At 45.5% G+C, this 6,000-nt stretch overlaps 1 protein-coding gene across 4 annotated transcripts in view; it reads right to left on the reverse strand.

Annotated features, from left to right (window-relative positions):
* The window catches only part of ZBTB24 (zinc finger and BTB domain containing 24), a 50,006-nt gene extending 44,551 nt beyond the window's left edge, over positions 1-5,455 (reverse strand). For all 4 annotated transcript variants that reach the window (XM_044289431.1, XM_044289430.1, XM_044289429.1 and 1 more), the window contains exons 1-3: positions 5,387-5,455; positions 4,000-4,057; positions 2,467-2,604 (exon numbers count right to left, since the gene is read on the reverse strand). The gene's annotated coding sequence lies outside the window, so the exon portion shown is untranslated. The remainder of the gene's footprint in view (positions 1-2,466; positions 2,605-3,999; positions 4,058-5,386) is intronic.
* Between the last annotated feature and the right edge of the window lie 545 nt (positions 5,456-6,000).

Raw genomic sequence — 6,000 nt, forward strand, 5'->3', positions numbered from 1 at the left:
GTATCCTAGGTCATTAAATGTCTGATCAGTGAAGGTGTGGGGTGTTGGACCCTCACAGATCAGATATTAAAGGGGTTCTCTGCAGCCTCTGATACTGGAGCTAATACTGTGAATGGAACAGGGTTACTGCAGCTCAGCTCCCCTCCCATTGAAATTAATGCAGTAACCCGGCACGGCCACCACTCTTTGAACGGAGCTGTGCTTCCTGTTCCATTCATAGTGCTAATTACAGCAGGGAACAGCTGAGCACTGGGGGTCCCAGGTGTCAGACCCTTGAAGGGATATTAATGACCTATCCTGAGGATAGACCATCGATATCAGGAGCCAGGAAAACACCTTAACTTTTTGACACCCTTGAAAACAAGAACTTTTTTTTTTCTGTTGGGCTATGTAAAGAATGTTTGTGCCTTTATGCGGTGATACATGGCACTTTACTTACCCGAATCCAACAACGCAAGTGTGAAAGTACTCTAATAATGCTACACTCTATTCTGGTTGCAAGCGTTTATCATCTGATGAAGATGGAATTCAAGAATATGCTGCTATGATGATGGACTTAATTTTTTTTTTTTAAGTAACTTAATTTGCTTTAAAATGTAAACTACAAAAACTTTAACCCTTCAAGGACGTGGTACCGTAACTTTTTTGTTTTGTTTTTAAATCTCATTCCAAAGGCCTTGATTTATTTTTTTCTGGGCTTGTTTTATGCAGGGCGAGTTTAATTTTAAAGAGGTACCATTTCCATGTTAATCTTTATGGAAGAAATGGGAAAAAAAAAATAAACAGCAATTCTGTCATTATGTCTTAAAAAAGGTTGCCCAGAAACAGCAAAAACATGGCTGCTTTATTCCAAAAACAGCCCCACACCTGTCCATGAGCTGTGTCTGGTACTACAGCTCAGCTACACTGAAGTGTTTGGTGCTGAGCTGTAATACCACACACAACCTGTTGACAGGTGTTGTGCTGTTATGAAAGAAAGCAGCCATCTTTCCTAGTCCTGGAGAACCCCTTTTAGTTTGGTAGTTTGGTCACCACTGAGAAATGTAAGGTTATGCACATGGGAAGGAATAATGCAAGTCACCCGTACATACTAAATGGTAAAAAAAAAAAAAAAAAAAAAAAAGGGTAACACTGACATGGAATAATAAACAACAAAACTAAGCTGTAAAAAAAAAAAAAAAAAACCTGTGTCAGGCAGCTGCTACCAAGGCCAATAAGATAATGGGTTGCATCAAAAGGGGCATAGATGCCCATGATGAGAACACAGTCCTACCACTTTACAAATCACTAGTCAGACCACACATGGAGTACTGTGTACAGTTCTGTGCTCCAGTGAACAAGGCAGACATAGCAGAGCTGGAGAGGGTCCAGAGGAGGGCAACTAAAGTAATAACTGGAATGGGGGGGGGGGGGGGGGGGGGACACTACAGTACCCTAAAAGATTATCAAAATTAAGATTATTTAGTTTAGAAAAAAGACGACTGAGGGGAGATCTAATTACTATGTATAAATATATCAGGAGTCAGTACAGAGATCTATCCCATCATCTATTTATCCCCAGGACTGTGACGAGGGGACATCCTCTGCGTCTGGAGGAAAGAAGGTTTGTACACAAACATAGAAGAGGATTACGGTAAGAGCAGTGAGAATATGGAACTCTCTGCCTGAGGAAGTGGTGATGGCAAGTTCACTTAAGAGTTCAAGAGGGGCCTGGATGTATTTCTGGAGCGTAATATTACAGGCTATAGCTACTAGAGAGGGGTCGTTGATCCAGGGAGTTATCCGATTGCCTGATTGGAGATGGGAAGTTTTTTTTCCCCCCTCCATAAAAAGGGGGTTGTCCGGGTTCAGAGCTGAACCCGAACATATCCTCTTCTACTCCCCGGCAGCCCCCCTGACTTGACATCGGAGCAATTCATGCTTCGATGCTCTCCTTTGCCCTGCGTTAAATCGCGCAGGGCAAAGACATTTTTTGGAGATCCGGTGACATACCGGGCTCTCCATGGGGCTGCCAGGAAGCCTGGTGACGTCACCGGCACTGATGGGCAGGATTTAGCGCTGCCCGAGCGAGTAAAATGGCTAGGGCAGCACTAAAGCCCGCCCATCAGATCCGGTGATGTCACTGAGCACACTGCCAGGCAGAAGCTTCCACTCGGCAGTGTGTTATGATAAACAAAAGAGCCCGTACCCTGCGCGATTTAGCGCAGGGCAAGGGAGCGCATCGGAGCATGAGATGCTCCGATGCTAGTCTCGGGGGGGATGCCTCAGTGAAAATAAGGGCATGTTCTGTTCAGCTCTGAACCTCGACAACCCCTTTAAGTGGGACAAATTGGCTTCTACTACATTTTTTTTTTGCCTTCCTCTGGATCAACTTGCAGGATAACAGGCCGAACTGGATGGACATATCTTTTTTTGGCCTTATAAACTATGTTACCATGTCAACATGCAGCATAAATAACGCATTACCTTTATTCGTGGGTCAGTCCAATTCCGTTGATACTAAGTTTGCACAAACAAACAAAGGTAATTTTGTTTTTGTATCACCATTTTCTGGGGAAGCGACCTTTGAACTTCTCTGTCAGAGCTGCGTGAGAGCTTGTTATCCTGCAGGACAACATGTAGTTTTCATTAGTACATATGACTTTTTGATCACTTTTTGGGTGGCAGACTAGACAAAAGGAAAATTGCAATAGTGAATATTATTTTTGTCCAGCATTCATACATAGATGTAGAGATACCAAATATGTGTAGGTTTATTCACCCACACACACAATTGTTGTTAAAAATAAATAAATAATAATATAGAAAATAACCGCTAGGACAGGTGCATCCAGCTGTGGGGGTTGCAGGACCTCATTGCGCTCTGGCACATGCATCACAGTGGAGAGTGTTACTTCACCTGACAATGTCACACAGGATAGCTTCATTACCAGTAATGATACGATCCTGCGTGTGATATGTGGTCATGGCTGAGCAGTCTGACAGGTACAGAGTGCAGTATTACATCCTTGTTATAGCAATAACGCGCTCCTGCCCACGTATCTGTCAGGCTGCTCAGACATGACGACATATCAAACCCAGGATCTCATGATTTACTATCTATTGTACAGCAGACTTCCTTCTGTAATAAAGATAGCAACAAGGAGATCCTGTGTGTGATATGTCATCATGTCTGAGCAGCCTGACAGGAACACTCACTACTGTACAGCAGGCGCCAAAGAGCAGTGTAATTAAACAAGGCCCCCACCGCTGGATGCAACCCATTCTAGGAGCCCATTTAAGGCCCAAAATAGGTTTGACACTAAGGGGTTGAAGGGAGTCTGTCACCACTTTTGCCGACACTTTCTATGTGATAGAAAGAGGAGGACAAACAAGTGTGAATATGCAGCTTAAAAGGATTTTCCAAGATTTTATTTTACTGATCGGCGGGAGTCTGACACCCGGGTCCCTTGCCTTCTCCATGCTTGCTAAGCACAGCACCGTACACTGTGTAACGGCTGTTGCTTGGTATCGCGCTCAGCTCCATTCACTTGAATGAGGCTGAGTGGTTCCTAGGCCACGACACAGATGAATGCGTTGTCACTGGCCTAGGAAAAGCAGAGAGAAAGCTGAGGTGCTACTGCGAGGGCTGCTAACTTCTCAAACAACTGATCGGCGGGGGGGCCCAGGTGTCGATTCCCCACCCATCAGATACTTAAGACCTAGCCATAGCAGAGGGATGGGCTATATAGCAGCTCAATGCGGAGAGCACTTTAACGAGAGGCTCCACTCTGGACACTTGGAAGATCAGAATTTGGCAGAATAAAACCTCACATTCTCCCTACTCCTGATGAGAAAAGGTATGTTTGTCCTGCTTTCCCTAACCCCGACCTAGGCCTTCAGCAGTTTAGCATGTGCTGACAGCCTCCCTTTAAAGGGGATGATCAGGTTTCAGAAGTCGCCATTATTTGTGTACATAAATATATTATATATATGTGCCCACAACCACACACACAGTACCTGGAATCTCCACTGGGCCTGAATGTGGCAGTATGCAGTCAGATCCGCAATGTCAGCCCTGAAACAGATAACAGCGATTATGGTTACTTCATACATGTACATAGCCGCTGTCAAACGTCTGCTGGTTGCCTTTGGCAAGACAGCTGTTTATCTGCCCTGTGCTGTCAGACGTGATCCAACAGATTAGGCTATTTTTACACTTGTGTTTGGTGTGGATCCGTCATGGATCTGCACAGACGGATCCGCACCGATAATACAACCGCATGCATCCGCTCAGAACGGATCCATTTATATTATGTCTTATATAGCCATGATGGATCTGTCTTGAACACCACTGAAAGTCAATGGGAGATGGATACGTTTTCTATTGTGCCAGATTGTGTCAGAGAAAACGGATCCGTCCCCATTGACTTACATCGTGTGTGCAGGCAGCGTTTTGGTGTCCGCCTCCAGAGCGGAATGGAGACTGATCGGAAGCAAACTGATGCATTCTGAGCGGATCCTTTTCCATTCAGAATGCATTAGGGCAAAACTGATCCGTTTTGGACCGCTTGTGAGAGCCTTGAACGGATCTCAGAAATGCCAGTGTGAAAGTAGCCTTAGGCTGTGTTCACATTTGCACTAATGGTCTCTGATATTCTGCAGAACAGTGAAAATAACATTAGTGCAGAATAAAGCTACTTTCACACTAGCGTTTTTACTGGATCCGGCAGAGTTCAGCAAAAACACTTCCGTTACTGATAATACAACCGTCTGCATCCATTATTTACGGATCTGGTTGTATTATCTGTAACATAGCCAAGACGGATCAGTCATGAACTCCATTTAAAGTCAGAGAAATCCGCCCCCATTGACTTGCATTGTGTGTCAGGACGGATCCGTTTTGCTTCGCAGCCCAGGACGGATTTACTCTCCGTTATTGAGACCCCATGACGGATCTCAATACCGGAAAATAGAAACGCCAGTGTGAAAGTAGCCTTTAGACGTGTAACAGGTGCCAACATACTCCGGCTTTCCTGAACACAGCTTCTGATGCAGGTGGGAACGTACCCTAGAATGCAGCTTTAGGTGTGACTGGAGAAGAAAACCCGCTGCGACGCATAATAATGCATAAAGGAAAAGCTAACAACGTGCATCATAGGACAAGCGCAGCGTTTCTCTCCGCTGTCCACATTATCGCAGTATCTTATAACGGTATCGCAGCAAACTCCCGCTACAGTGCTGACCCGGTGACCCGCTAACCCCACAGCACTGTCAGCGGCGCGGAAGGACCGGAAAGGAAAGCGGGATGTCGCTATTCATCTCACAAACACCACCTGGGCGCGTGGAACTGTGCGGCACCGACCGAGACAACTCGCACCGCTCCGCGACATGAGCCTTTTCTTACCTGGATACAGAACCGAAGATTCGACACAGTAGCTGATGACATCATTTCCACGTGACCGCGCGCCGTGATGGCGTCACTAGGCGCGTGACCGCGCCCACTCCTCCCGAAAACAACGGAAGTGTGGGCGGCAGATTCAAATCAGAAAGGTCAGGTTCTACTGTGGTGGGAGGGGACAACGTGCTCTGTGGAGGAACTACGCTAGCGGGTGTTCAGCGCCCTCTGGTGGTGAAATGAAAGTACTGGATTGCCTTTAGACAAAGGACCTGACTGCGGATTCATACAACGTTGCTGTCCGCACACACAGGGCTGTTGATGAGAATGTATTATTAGTAACTATATTCTTCTGATTTTAACCCCTTAGTGACCAGCCTGTTTTGGGCCTTACTGACCAAGCGTTTTTCTTTTCTTTTTTCATCGTCCCCTTCCAAGAGCTATGTATTTTTCCCTCCATGTAGCTGTATAAGGGCTTGTTTGCAGGACAAGTTGTCATTTTTATTGGTGCCATTTTGGAGTTTCATAACTTTCTGATTAATGTTTATTAACTCTTTCTGGGAGGGAGATGGGGAAAAAACAGCAATACTGCTACTGGGTTTTTACGTTGTTAATTTTTCGGC

This window comes from Bufo gargarizans, chromosome 4, assembly GCF_014858855.1.
Source record: "Bufo gargarizans isolate SCDJY-AF-19 chromosome 4, ASM1485885v1, whole genome shotgun sequence".
NCBI classification, from domain to species: domain Eukaryota; kingdom Metazoa; phylum Chordata; class Amphibia; order Anura; family Bufonidae; genus Bufo; species Bufo gargarizans.